Below are 15,457 nucleotides of genomic sequence, written 5' to 3'. Positions count from 1 at the left end.
AACTGTAAAGGGGATCAGCATCGTATTACCAACTACAGTCCTCGTATATTAAACTGTAAAGGGGATCAGCATCGTGTTACCAACTACAGTCCTCGTATATTAAACTGTAAAGGGGATCAGCATCGTGTTACCAAATACAGTCCTCATATATTAAACTGTAGAGGGGATCAGCATCGTATTACCATCTAAAGTCCTCGTATGTTAATCTGTAAAGGGGATCAGCATCGTATTACCAACTACAGTCCTCGTATATTAAACTGTAAAGGGGATCAGCATCGTATTACCAACTACAGTCCTCGTATATTAAACTGTAAAGGGGATCAGCATCGTATTACCAATTACAGTCCTCGTATATTAAACTGTAAAGGGGATCAGCATCGTATTACCAACTACAGTCCTCGTATATTAAACTGTAGAGGGGATCAGCATCGTGTTACCAACTACAGTCCTCATAAATTAAACTGTAGAGGGCAGAGCATCGTAATACCAACTACAGTCCTCGTATATTAAACTGTAAAGGGGATCAGCATCGTGTTACCAACTACAGTCCTCGTATATTAAACTGTAAAGGGGATCAGCATCGTATTACCAACTACAGTCCTCGTATATTAAACTGTAAAGGGGATCAGCATCGTATTAACAACTACAGTCCTCGAATATTAAACTGTAAAGGGGATCAGCATCGTGTTACCAACTACAGTCCTCGTATATTAAACTGTAAAGGGGATCAGCATCGTATTACCAACTACAGTCCTCGTATATTAAACTGTAAAGGGGATCAGCATCGTGTTACCAACTACAGTCCTCGTATATTAAACTGTAAATGGGATCAGCATCGTATTACCAACTACAGTCCTCGTATATTAAACTGTAAAGGAATCAGCATCGTATTACCAACTACAGTCCTCGTATATTAAACTGTAAAGGGGATCAGCATCGTATTACCAACTACAGTCCTCGTATATTAAACTGTAAAGGGGATCAGCATCGAATTACCAACTACAGTCCTCGTATATTAAACTGTAAAGGGGATCAGCATCGTGTTACCAACTACAGTCCTCGTATATTAAACTGTAAAGGGGATCAGCATCGTATTACCAACTACAGTCCTCGTATATTAAACTGTAAAGGGGATCAGCATCGTATTACCAACTACAGTCCTCGTATATTAAACTGTAAAGGGGATCAGCATCATATTACCAACTACAGTCCTCGTATATTAAACTGTAAAGGGGATCAGCAACGTATTACCAACTACAGCCCTCGTATATTAAACTGTAAAGGGGATCAGCATCATATTACCAACTACAGTCCTCGTATATTAAACTGTAAAGGGGATCAGCATCATATTACCAACTACAGTCCTCGTATTATAAACTGTAAAGGGGATCAGCATCGAATTACCAACTACAGTCCTCGTATATTAAACTGTAAAGGGGATCAGCATCGTATTACCAACTACAGTCCTCGTATATTAAACTGTAAAGGGAATCAGCATCGTATTACCAACTAGAGTCCTCGTATATTAAACTGTAAAGGGGATCAGCATCGTATTACCAACTACAGTCCTCGTATATTAAACTGTAAATGGGATCAGCATCGTGTTACCAACTACAGTCCTCGTATAATAGACTTTAAAGGGGATCAGCATCGTATTACCAACTACAGTCCTCGTATATTAAACTGTAAAGGGGATCAGCATCGTGTTACCAACTACAGTCCTCGTATAATAGACTTTAAACGGGATCAGCATCGTATTACCAACTACAGTCCTCGTATATTAAACTGTAAATGGGATCAGCATCGTGTTACCAACTACAGTCCTCGTATATTAAACTGTAAAGGGGATCAGCATCGTATTACCAACTACAGTCCTCGTATATTAAACTGTAAAGGGGATCAGCATCGTGTTACCAACTACAGTCCTCGTATATTAAACTGTAAAGGGGATCAGCATCGTGTTACCAAATACAGTCCTCATATATTAAACTGTAGAGGGGATCAGCATCGTATTACCATCTAAAGTCCTCGTATGTTAATCTGTAAAGGGGATCAGCATCGTATTACCAACTACAGTCCTCGTATATTAAACTGTAAAGGGGATCAGCATCGTATTACCAACTACAGTCCTCGTATATTAAACTGTAAAGGGGATCAGCATCGTATTACCAATTACAGTCCTCGTATATTAAACTGTAAAGGGGATCAGCATCGTATTACCAACTACAGTCCTCGTATATTAAACTGTAGAGGGGATCAGCATCGTGTTACCAACTACAGTCCTCATAAATTAAACTGTAGAGGGCAGAGCATCGTAATACCAACTACAGTCCTCGTATATTAAACTGTAAAGGGGATCAGCATCGTGTTACCAACTACAGTCCTCGTATATTAAACTGTAAAGGGGATCAGCATCGTATTACCAACTACAGTCCTCGTATATTAAACTGTAAAGGGGATCAGCATCGTATTAACAACTACAGTCCTCGAATATTAAACTGTAAAGGGGATCAGCATCGTGTTACCAACTACAGTCCTCGTATATTAAACTGTAAAGGGGATCAGCATCGTATTACCAACTACAGTCCTCGTATATTAAACTGTAAAGGGGATCAGCATCGTGTTACCAACTACAGTCCTCGTATATTAAACTGTAAATGGGATCAGCATCGTATTACCAACTACAGTCCTCGTATATTAAACTGTAAAGGAATCAGCATCGTATTACCAACTACAGTCCTCGTATATTAAACTGTAAAGGGGATCAGCATCGTATTACCAACTACAGTCCTCGTATATTAAACTGTAAAGGGGATCAGCATCGAATTACCAACTACAGTCCTCGTATATTAAACTGTAAAGGGGATCAGCATCGTGTTACCAACTACAGTCCTCGTATATTAAACTGTAAAGGGGATCAGCATCGTATTACCAACTACAGTCCTCGTATATTAAACTGTAAAGGGGATCAGCATCGTATTACCAACTACAGTCCTCGTATATTAAACTGTAAAGGGGATCAGCATCATATTACCAACTACAGTCCTCGTATATTAAACTGTAAAGGGGATCAGCAACGTATTACCAACTACAGCCCTCGTATATTAAACTGTAAAGGGGATCAGCATCATATTACCAACTACAGTCCTCGTATATTAAACTGTAAAGGGGATCAGCATCATATTACCAACTACAGTCCTCGTATTATAAACTGTAAAGGGGATCAGCATCGAATTACCAACTACAGTCCTCGTATATTAAACTGTAAAGGGGATCAGCATCGTATTACCAACTACAGTCCTCGTATATTAAACTGTAAAGGGAATCAGCATCGTATTACCAACTAGAGTCCTCGTATATTAAACTGTAAAGGGGATCAGCATCGTATTACCAACTACAGTCCTCGTATATTAAACTGTAAATGGGATCAGCATCGTGTTACCAACTACAGTCCTCGTATAATAGACTTTAAAGGGGATCAGCATCGTATTACCAACTACAGTCCTCGTATATTAAACTGTAAAGGGGATCAGCATCGTGTTACCAACTACAGTCCTCGTATAATAGACTTTAAAGGGGATCAGCATCGTATTACCAACTACAGTCCTCGTATATTAAACTGTAAATGGGATCAGCATCGTGTTACCAACTACAGTCCTCGTATATTAAACTGTAAAGGGGATCAGCATCGTATTACCAACTACAGTCCTCGTATATTAAACTGTAAAGGGGATCAGCATCGTGTTACCAACTACAGTCCTCGTATATTAAACTGTAAAGGGGATCAGCATCGTGTTACCAAATACAGTCCTCATATATTAAACTGTAGAGGGGATCAGCATCGTATTACCATCTAAAGTCCTCGTATGTTAATCTGTAAAGGGGATCAGCATCGTATTACCAACTACAGTCCTCGTATATTAAACTGTAAAGGGGATCAGCATCGTATTACCAACTACAGTCCTCGTATATTAAACTGTAAAGGGGATCAGCATCGTATTACCAATTACAGTCCTCGTATATTAAACTGTAAAGGGGATCAGCATCGTATTACCAACTACAGTCCTCGTATATTAAACTGTAGAGGGGATCAGCATCGTGTTACCAACTACAGTCCTCATAAATTAAACTGTAGAGGGCAGAGCATCGTAATACCAACTACAGTCCTCGTATATTAAACTGTAAAGGGGATCAGCATCGTGTTACCAACTACAGTCCTCGTATATTAAACTGTAAAGGGGATCAGCATCGTATTACCAACTACAGTCCTCGTATATTAAACTGTAAAGGGGATCAGCATCGTATTACCAACTACAGTCCTCGTATATTAAACTGTAAAGGGGATCAGCATCGTGTTACCATCTACAGTCCTCGTATATTAAACTGTAAAGGGGATCAGCATCGTGTTACCAACTACAGTCCTCGTATAATAAACTTTACAGGGGATCAGCATCGTATTACCAACTACAGTCCTCGTATATTAAACTGTAAAGGGGATCAGCATCGTATTACCAACTACAGTCCTCGTATATTAAACTGTAAAGGGGATCAGCATCGTGTTACCAACTACAGTCCTCGTATAATAGTCTTTAAAGGGGATCAGCATCGTATTACCAACTACAGTCCTCGTATATTAAACTGTAAATGGGATCAGCATCGTGTTACCAACTACAGTCCTCGTATATTAAACTGTAAAGGGGATCAGCATCGTATTACCAACTACAGTCCTCGTATATTAAACTGTAAAGGGGATCAGCATCGTGTTACCAACTACAGTCCTCGTATATTAAACTGTAAAGGGGATCAGCATCGTATTACCAACTACAGTCCTCGTATATTAAACTGTAAAAGGGATCAGCATCGTATTACCAACTACAGTCCTCGTATATTAAACTGTAAAGGGGATCAGCATCGTATTACCAACTACAGTCCTTGTATATTAAACTGTAAAGGGGATCAGCATCGTGTTACCAACTACAGTCCTCGTATATTAAACTGTAAATGGGATCAGCATCGTATTACCAACTACAGTCCTCGTATATTAAATTGTAAAGGGGATCAGCATCGTATTAACAACTACAGTCCTCGAATATTAAACTGTAAAGGGGATCAGCATCGTGTTACCAACTACAGTCCTCGTATATTAAACTGTAAAGGGGATCAGCATCGTATTACCAACTACAGTCCTCGTATATTAAACTGTAAAGGGGATCAGCATCGTGTTACCAACTACAGTCCTCGTATATTAAACTGTAAAGGGGATCAGCATAGTGTTACCAACTACAGTCCTCGTATATTAAACTGTAAAGGGGATCAGCATCGTGTTACCAAATACAGTCGTCATATATTAAACTGTAGAGGGGATCAGCATCGTATTACCATCTAAAGTCCTCGTATGTTAAACTGTAAAGGGGATCAGCATCGTATTACCAACTACAGTCCTCGTATATTAAACTGTAAAGGGGATCAGCATCGTATTACCAACTACAGTCCTCGTATATTAAACTATAAAGGGGATCAGCATCGTATTACCAACTACAGTCCTCGTATATTAAACTGTAAAGGGGATCAGCATCGTATTACCAACTACAGTCCTCGTATATTAAACTGTAAAGGGGATCAGCATCGTGTTACCAACTACAGTCCTCATAAATTAAACTGTAGAGGGCAGAGCATCGTAATACCAACTACAGTCCTCGTATATTAAACTGTAAAGGGGATCAGCATCGTGTTACCAACTACAGTCCTCGTATATTAAACTGTAAAGGGGATCAGCATCGTATTACCAACTACAGTCCTCGTATATTAAACAGTAAAGGGGATCAGCATTGAATTACCAACTACAGTCCTCGTATATTAAACTGTAAAGGGGATCAGCATCGTATTACCAACTACAGTCCTTGTATATTAAACTGTAAAGGGGATCAGCATCATATTACCAACTACAGTCCTCGTATATTAAACTGTAAAGGTGATCAGCATCGTATTACCAACTACAGTCCTTGTATATTAAACTGTAAAGGGGATCAGCATCGTGTTACCAACTACAGTCCTCGTATATTAAACTGTAAATGGGATCAGCATCGTATTACCAACTACAGTCCTCGTATATTAAATTGTAAAGGGGATCAGCATCGTATTAACAACTACAGTCCTCGAATATTAAACTGTAAAGGGGATCAGCATCGTGTTACCAACTACAGTCCTCGTATATTAAACTGTAAAGGGGATCAGCATCGTATTACCAACTACAGTCCTCGTATATTAAACTGTAAAGGGGATCAGCATCGTGTTACCAACTACAGTCCTCGTATATTAAACTGTAAATGGTATCAGCATCGTATTACCAACTACAGTCCTCGTATATTAAACTGTAAAGGAATCAGCATCGTATTACCAACTACAGTCCTCGTATATTAAACTGTAAAGGGGATCAGCATCGTATTACCAACTACAGTCCTCGTATATTAAACTGTAAAGGGGATCAGCATCGAATTACCAACTACGGTCCTCGTATATTAAACTGTAAAGGGGATCAGCATCGTGTTACCAACTACAGTCCTCGTATATTAAACTGTAAAGGGGATCAGCATCGTATTACCAACTACAGTCCTCGTATATTAAACTGTAAAGGGGATCAGCATCGTATTACCAACTACAGTCCTCGTATATTAAACTGTAAAGGGGATCAGCATCATATTACCAACTACAGTCCTCGTATATTAAACTGTAAAGGGGATCAGCAACGTATTACCAACTACAGCCCTCGTATATTAAACTTTAAAGGGGATCAGCATCATATTACCAACTACAGTCCTCGTATATTAAACTGTAAAGGGGATCAGCATCATATTACCAACTACAGTCCTCGTATTATAAACTGTAAAGGGGATCAGCATCGAATTACCAACTACAGTCCTCGTATATTAAACTGTAAAGGGGATCAGCATCGTATTACCAACTACAGTCCTCGTATATTAAACTGTAAAGGGAATCAGCATCGTATTACCAACTAGAGTCCTCGTATATTAAACTGTAAAGGGGATCAGCATCGTATTACCAACTACAGTCCTCGTATATTAAACTGTAAAGGGGATCAGCATCGTGTTACCAACTACAGTCCTCGTATATTAAACAGTAAATGGGATCAGCATCGTATTACCAACTACAGTCCTCATATATTAAATTGTAGAGGGGATCAGCATTGTGTTACCAACTACAGTCCTCATAAATTAAACTGTAGAGGGCAGAGCATCGTATTACCAACTACAGTCCTCGTATATTAAACTGTAAAGGGGATCAGCATCGTGTTACCAACTACAGTCCTCGTATATTAAACTGTAAAGGGGATCAGCATCGTATTACCAACTACAGTCCTCGTATATTAAACTGTAAAGGGGATCAGCATCGTGTTACCAACTACAGTCCTCGTATATTAAACTGTAAATGGGATCAGCATCGTATTACCAACTACAGTCCTCGTATATTAAACTGTAAAGGGGATCAGCATCATATTACCAACTACAGTCCTCGTATATTAAACTGTAAAGGGGATCAGCAACGTATTACCAACTACAGCCCTCGTATATTAAACTGTAAAGGGGATCAGCATCATATTACCAACTACAGTCCTCGTATATTAAACTGTAAAGGGGATCAGCATCATATTACCAACTACAGTCCTCGTATTATAAACTGTAAAGGGGATCAGCATCGAATTACCAACTACAGTCCTCGTATATTAAACTGTAAAGGGGATCAGCATCGTATTACCAACTACAGTCCTCGTATATTAAACTGTAAAGGGAATCAGCATCGTATTACCAACTAGAGTCCTCGTATATTAAACTGTAAAGGGGATCAGCATCGTATTACCAACTACAGTCCTCGTATATTAAACTGTAAATGGGATCAGCATCGTGTTACCAACTACAGTCCTCGTATAATAGACTTTAAAGGGGATCAGCATCGTATTACCAACTACAGTCCTCGTATATTAAACTGTAAAGGGGATCAGCATCGTGTTACCAACTACAGTCCTCGTATAATAGACTTTAAAGGGGATCAGCATCGTATTACCAACTACAGTCCTCGTATATTAAACTGTAAATGGGATCAGCATCGTGTTACCAACTACAGTCCTCGTATATTAAACTGTAAAGGGGATCAGCATCGTATTACCAACTACAGTCCTCGTATATTAAACTGTAAAGGGGATCAGCATCGTGTTACCAACTACAGTCCTCGTATATTAAACTGTAAAGGGGATCAGCATCGTGTTACCAAATACAGTCCTCATATATTAAACTGTAGAGGGGATCAGCATCGTATTACCATCTAAAGTCCTCGTATGTTAATCTGTAAAGGGGATCAGCATCGTATTACCAACTACAGTCCTCGTATATTAAACTGTAAAGGGGATCAGCATCGTATTACCAACTACAGTCCTCGTATATTAAACTGTAAAGGGGATCAGCATCGTATTACCAATTACAGTCCTCGTATATTAAACTGTAAAGGGGATCAGCATCGTATTACCAACTACAGTCCTCGTATATTAAACTGTAGAGGGGATCAGCATCGTGTTACCAACTACAGTCCTCATAAATTAAACTGTAGAGGGCAGAGCATCGTAATACCAACTACAGTCCTCGTATATTAAACTGTAAAGGGGATCAGCATCGTGTTACCAACTACAGTCCTCGTATATTAAACTGTAAAGGGGATCAGCATCGTATTACCAACTACAGTCCTCGTATATTAAACTGTAAAGGGGATCAGCATCGTATTACCAACTACAGTCCTCGTATATTAAACTGTAAAGGGGATCAGCATCGTGTTACCATCTACAGTCCTCGTATATTAAACTGTAAAGGGGATCAGCATCGTGTTACCAACTACAGTCCTCGTATAATAAACTTTACAGGGGATCAGCATCGTATTACCAACTACAGTCCTCGTATATTAAACTGTAAAGGGGATCAGCATCGTATTACCAACTACAGTCCTCGTATATTAAACTGTAAAGGGGATCAGCATCGTGTTACCAACTACAGTCCTCGTATAATAGTCTTTAAAGGGGATCAGCATCGTATTACCAACTACAGTCCTCGTATATTAAACTGTAAATGGGATCAGCATCGTGTTACCAACTACAGTCCTCGTATATTAAACTGTAAAGGGGATCAGCATCGTATTACCAACTACAGTCCTCGTATATTAAACTGTAAAGGGGATCAGCATCGTGTTACCAACTACAGTCCTCGTATATTAAACTGTAAAGGGGATCAGCATCGTATTACCAACTACAGTCCTCGTATATTAAACTGTAAAAGGGATCAGCATCGTATTACCAACTACAGTCCTCGTATATTAAACTGTAAAGGGGATCAGCATCGTATTACCAACTACAGTCCTTGTATATTAAACTGTAAAGGGGATCAGCATCGTGTTACCAACTACAGTCCTCGTATATTAAACTGTAAATGGGATCAGCATCGTATTACCAACTACAGTCCTCGTATATTAAATTGTAAAGGGGATCAGCATCGTATTAACAACTACAGTCCTCGAATATTAAACTGTAAAGGGGATCAGCATCGTGTTACCAACTACAGTCCTCGTATATTAAACTGTAAAGGGGATCAGCATCGTATTACCAACTACAGTCCTCGTATATTAAACTGTAAAGGGGATCAGCATCGTGTTACCAACTACAGTCCTCGTATATTAAACTGTAAAGGGGATCAGCATAGTGTTACCAACTACAGTCCTCGTATATTAAACTGTAAAGGGGATCAGCATCGTGTTACCAAATACAGTCGTCATATATTAAACTGTAGAGGGGATCAGCATCGTATTACCATCTAAAGTCCTCGTATGTTAAACTGTAAAGGGGATCAGCATCGTATTACCAACTACAGTCCTCGTATATTAAACTGTAAAGGGGATCAGCATCGTATTACCAACTACAGTCCTCGTATATTAAACTATAAAGGGGATCAGCATCGTATTACCAACTACAGTCCTCGTATATTAAACTGTAAAGGGGATCAGCATCGTATTACCAACTACAGTCCTCGTATATTAAACTGTAAAGGGGATCAGCATCGTGTTACCAACTACAGTCCTCATAAATTAAACTGTAGAGGGCAGAGCATCGTAATACCAACTACAGTCCTCGTATATTAAACTGTAAAGGGGATCAGCATCGTGTTACCAACTACAGTCCTCGTATATTAAACTGTAAAGGGGATCAGCATCGTATTACCAACTACAGTCCTCGTATATTAAACAGTAAAGGGGATCAGCATTGAATTACCAACTACAGTCCTCGTATATTAAACTGTAAAGGGGATCAGCATCGTATTACCAACTACAGTCCTTGTATATTAAACTGTAAAGGGGATCAGCATCATATTACCAACTACAGTCCTCGTATATTAAACTGTAAAGGTGATCAGCATCGTATTACCAACTACAGTCCTTGTATATTAAACTGTAAAGGGGATCAGCATCGTGTTACCAACTACAGTCCTCGTATATTAAACTGTAAATGGGATCAGCATCGTATTACCAACTACAGTCCTCGTATATTAAATTGTAAAGGGGATCAGCATCGTATTAACAACTACAGTCCTCGAATATTAAACTGTAAAGGGGATCAGCATCGTGTTACCAACTACAGTCCTCGTATATTAAACTGTAAAGGGGATCAGCATCGTATTACCAACTACAGTCCTCGTATATTAAACTGTAAAGGGGATCAGCATCGTGTTACCAACTACAGTCCTCGTATATTAAACTGTAAATGGGATCAGCATCGTATTACCAACTACAGTCCTCGTATATTAAACTGTAAAGGAATCAGCATCGTATTACCAACTACAGTCCTCGTATATTAAACTGTAAAGGGGATCAGCATCGTATTACCAACTACAGTCCTCGTATATTAAACTGTAAAGGGGATCAGCATCGAATTACCAACTACGGTCCTCGTATATTAAACTGTAAAGGGGATCAGCATCGTGTTACCAACTACAGTCCTCGTATATTAAACTGTAAAGGGGATCAGCATCGTATTACCAACTACAGTCCTCGTATATTAAACTGTAAAGGGGATCAGCATCGTATTACCAACTACAGTCCTCGTATATTAAACTGTAAAGGGGATCAGCATCATATTACCAACTACAGTCCTCGTATATTAAACTGTAAAGGGGATCAGCAACGTATTACCAACTACAGCCCTCGTATATTAAACTTTAAAGGGGATCAGCATCATATTACCAACTACAGTCCTCGTATATTAAACTGTAAAGGGGATCAGCATCATATTACCAACTACAGTCCTCGTATTATAAACTGTAAAGGGGATCAGCATCGAATTACCAACTACAGTCCTCGTATATTAAACTGTAAAGGGGATCAGCATCGTATTACCAACTACAGTCCTCGTATATTAAACTGTAAAGGGAATCAGCATCGTATTACCAACTAGAGTCCTCGTATATTAAACTGTAAAGGGGATCAGCATCGTATTACCAACTACAGTCCTCGTATATTAAACTGTAAAGGGGATCAGCATCGTGTTACCAACTACAGTCCTCGTATATTAAACAGTAAATGGGATCAGCATCGTATTACCAACTACAGTCCTCATATATTAAATTGTAGAGGGGATCAGCATTGTGTTACCAACTACAGTCCTCATAAATTAAACTGTAGAGGGCAGAGCATCGTATTACCAACTACAGTCCTCGTATATTAAACTGTAAAGGGGATCAGCATCGTGTTACCAACTACAGTCCTCGTATATTAAACTGTAAAGGGGATCAGCATCGTATTACCAACTACAGTCCTCGTATATTAAACTGTAAAGGGGATCAGCATCGTGTTACCATCTACAGTCCACGTATATTAAACTGTAAAGGGGATCAGCATCGTGTTACCAACTACAGACCTCGTATAATAAACTTTAAAGGGGATCAGCATCGTATTACCAACTACAGTCCTCGTATATTAAACAGTAAATGGGATCAGCATCGTGTTACCAACTACAGTCCTTGTATATTAAACTGTAAAGAGGATCAGCATCGTATTACCAACTACAGTCCTCGTATATTAAACTGTAAAGGGGATCAGCATCGTGTTACCAACTACAGTCCTCGTATAATAGACTTTAAAGGGGATCAGCATCGTATTACCAACTACAGTCCTCGTATATTAAACTGTAAATGGGATCAGCATCGTGTTACCAACTACAGTCCTCGTATATTAAACTGTAAAGGGGATCAGCATCGTATTACCAACTACAGTCCTCGTATATTAAACTGTAAAGGGGATCAGCATCTTTTTACCAACTATAGTCCTCGTATATTAAACTGTAAATGGGATCATCATCGTATTACCAACTACAGTCCTCGTATATTAAACTGTAAAGGAATCAGCATCGTATTACCAACTACAGTCCTCGTATATTAAACTGTAAAGGGGATCAGCATCGTATTACCAACTACAGTCCTCGTATATTAAACTGTAAAGGGGATCAGCATCGAATTACCAACTACATTCCTCGTATATTAAACTGTAAAGGGGATCAGCATCGTATTACCAACTACAGTCCTCGTATATTAAACTGTAAAGGGGATCAGCATCGTGTTACCAACTACAGTCCTCGTATATTAAACTGTAAATGGGATCAGCATCGTATTACCAACTACAGTCCTCGTATATTAAACTGTAAAGGAATCAGCATCGTATTACCAACTACAGTCCTCGTATATTAAACTGTAAAGGGGATCAGCATCGTATTACCAACTACAGTCCTCGTATATTAAACTGTAAAGGGGATCAGCATCGAATTACCAACTACAGTCCTCGTATATTAAACTGTAAAGGGGATCAGCATCGTGTTACCAACTACAGTCCTCGTATATTAAACTGTAAAGGGGATCAGCATCGTATTACCAACTACAGTCCTCGTATATTAAACTGTAAAGGGGATCAGCATCGTATTACCAACTACAGTCCTCGTATATTAAACTGTAAAGGGGATCAGCATCGTATTACCAACTACAGTCCTCGTATATTAAACTGTAAAGGGGATCAGCAACGTATTACCAACTACAGCCCTCGTATATTAAACTGTAAAGGGGATCAGCATCATATTACCAACTACAGTCCTCATATATTAAACTGTAAAGGGGATCAGCATCATATTACCAACTACAGTCCTCGTATTATAAACTGTAAAGGGGATCAGCATCGAATTACCAACTACAGTCCTCGTATATTAAACTGTAAAGGGGATCAGCATCGTATTACCAACTACAGTCCTCGTATATTAAACTGTAAAGGGAATCAGCATCGTATTACCAACTAGAGTCCTCGTATATTAAACTGTAAAGGGGATCAGCATCGTATTACCAACTACAGTCCTCGTATATTAAACTGTAAAGGGGATCAGCATCGTGTTACCAACTACAGTCCTCGTATATTAAACTGTAAATGGGATCAGCATCGTATTACCAACTACAGTCCTCATATATTAAATTGTAGAGGGGATCAGCATTGTGTTACCAACTACAGTCCTCATAAATTAAACTGTAGAGGGCAGAGCATCGTATTACCAACTACAGTCCTCGTATATTAAACTGTAAAGGGGATCAGCATCGTGTTACCAACTACAGTCCTCGTATATTAAACTGTAAAGGGGATCAGCATCGTATTACCAACTACAGTCCTCGTATATTAAACTGTAAAGGGGATCAGCATCGTGTTACCAACTACAGTCCTCGTATAATAGACTTTAAAGGGGATCAGCATCGTATTACCAACTACAGTCCTCGTATATTAAACTGTAAATGGGATCAGCATCGTGTTACCAACTACAGTCCTCGTATATTAAACTGTAAAGGGGATCAGCATCGTATTACCAACTACAGTCCTCGTATATTAAACTGTAAAGGGGATCAGCATCTTTTTACCAACTACAGTCCTCGTATATTAAACTGTAAATGGGATCAGCATCGTATTACCAACTACAGTCCTCGTATATTAAACTGTAAAGGAATCAGCATCGTATTACCAACTACAGTCCTCGTATATTAAACTGTAAAGGGGATCAGCATCGTATTACCAACTACAGTCCTCGTATATTAAACTGTAAAGGGGATCAGCATCGAATTACCAACTACAGTCCTCGTATATTAAACTGTGAAGGGGATCAGCATCGTATTACCAACTACAGTCCTCATATATTAAACTGTAAAGGGGATCAGCATCGTATTACCAACTACAGTCCTCGTATATTAAACTGTAAAGGGGATCAGCATCGAATTACCAACTACAGTCCTCGTATATTAAACTGTAAAGGGGATCAGCATCGTATTACCAACTACAGTCCTCGTATATTAAACTGTAAAAGGGATCAGCATCGTATTACCAACTACAGTCCTCGTATATTAAACTGTAAAGGGGATCAGCATCGTATTACCAACTACAGTCCTCGTATATTAAACTGTAAAGGGGATCAGCATCGTATTACCAACTACAGTCCTCGTATATTAAACTGTAAAGGGGATCAGCAACGTATTACCAACTACAGCCCTCGTATATTAAACTGTAAAGGGGATCAGCATCATATTACCAACTACAGTCCTCGTATATTAAACTGTAAAGGGGATCAGCATCATATTACCAACTACAGTCCTCGTATTATAAACTGTAAAGGGGATCAGCATCGAATTACCAACTACAGTCCTCGTATATTAAACTGTAAAGGGGATCAGCATCGTATTACCAACTACAGTCCTCGTATATTAAACTGTAAAGGGAATCAGCATCGTATTACCAACTAGAGTCCTCGTATATTAAACTGTAAAGGGGATCAGCATCGTATTACCAACTACAGTCCTCGTATATTAAACTGTAAAGGGGATCAGCATCGTGTTACCAACTACAGTCCTCGTATATTAAACTGTAAATGGGATCAGCATCGTATTACCAACTACAGTCCTCATATATTAAATTGTAGAGGGGATCAGCATTGTGTTACCAACTATAGTCCTCATAAATTAAACTGTAGAGGGCAGAGCATCGTATTACCAACTACAGTCCTCGTATATTAAACTGTAAAGGGGATCAGCATCGTGTTACCAACTACAGTCCTCGTATATTAAACTGTAAAGGGGATCAGCATCGTATTACCAACTACAGTCCTCGTATATTAAACTGTAAAGGGGATCAGCATCGTGTTACCAACTACAGTCCTCGTATAATAGACTTTAAAGGGGATCAGCATCGTATTACCAACTACAGTCCTCGTATATTAAACTGTAAATGGGATCAGCATCGTGTTACCAACTACAGTCCTCGTATATTAAACTGTAAAGGGGATCAGCATCGTATTACCAACTACAGTCCTCGTATATTAAACTGTAAAGGGGATCAGCAT

This window comes from Salmo salar, chromosome 18, assembly GCF_965601325.2.
Source record: "Salmo salar chromosome 18, fSalSal1, whole genome shotgun sequence".
In the NCBI taxonomy this organism is placed as follows: domain Eukaryota; kingdom Metazoa; phylum Chordata; class Actinopteri; order Salmoniformes; family Salmonidae; genus Salmo; species Salmo salar.
Note: the sequence above shows the minus strand (reverse complement) of the source record.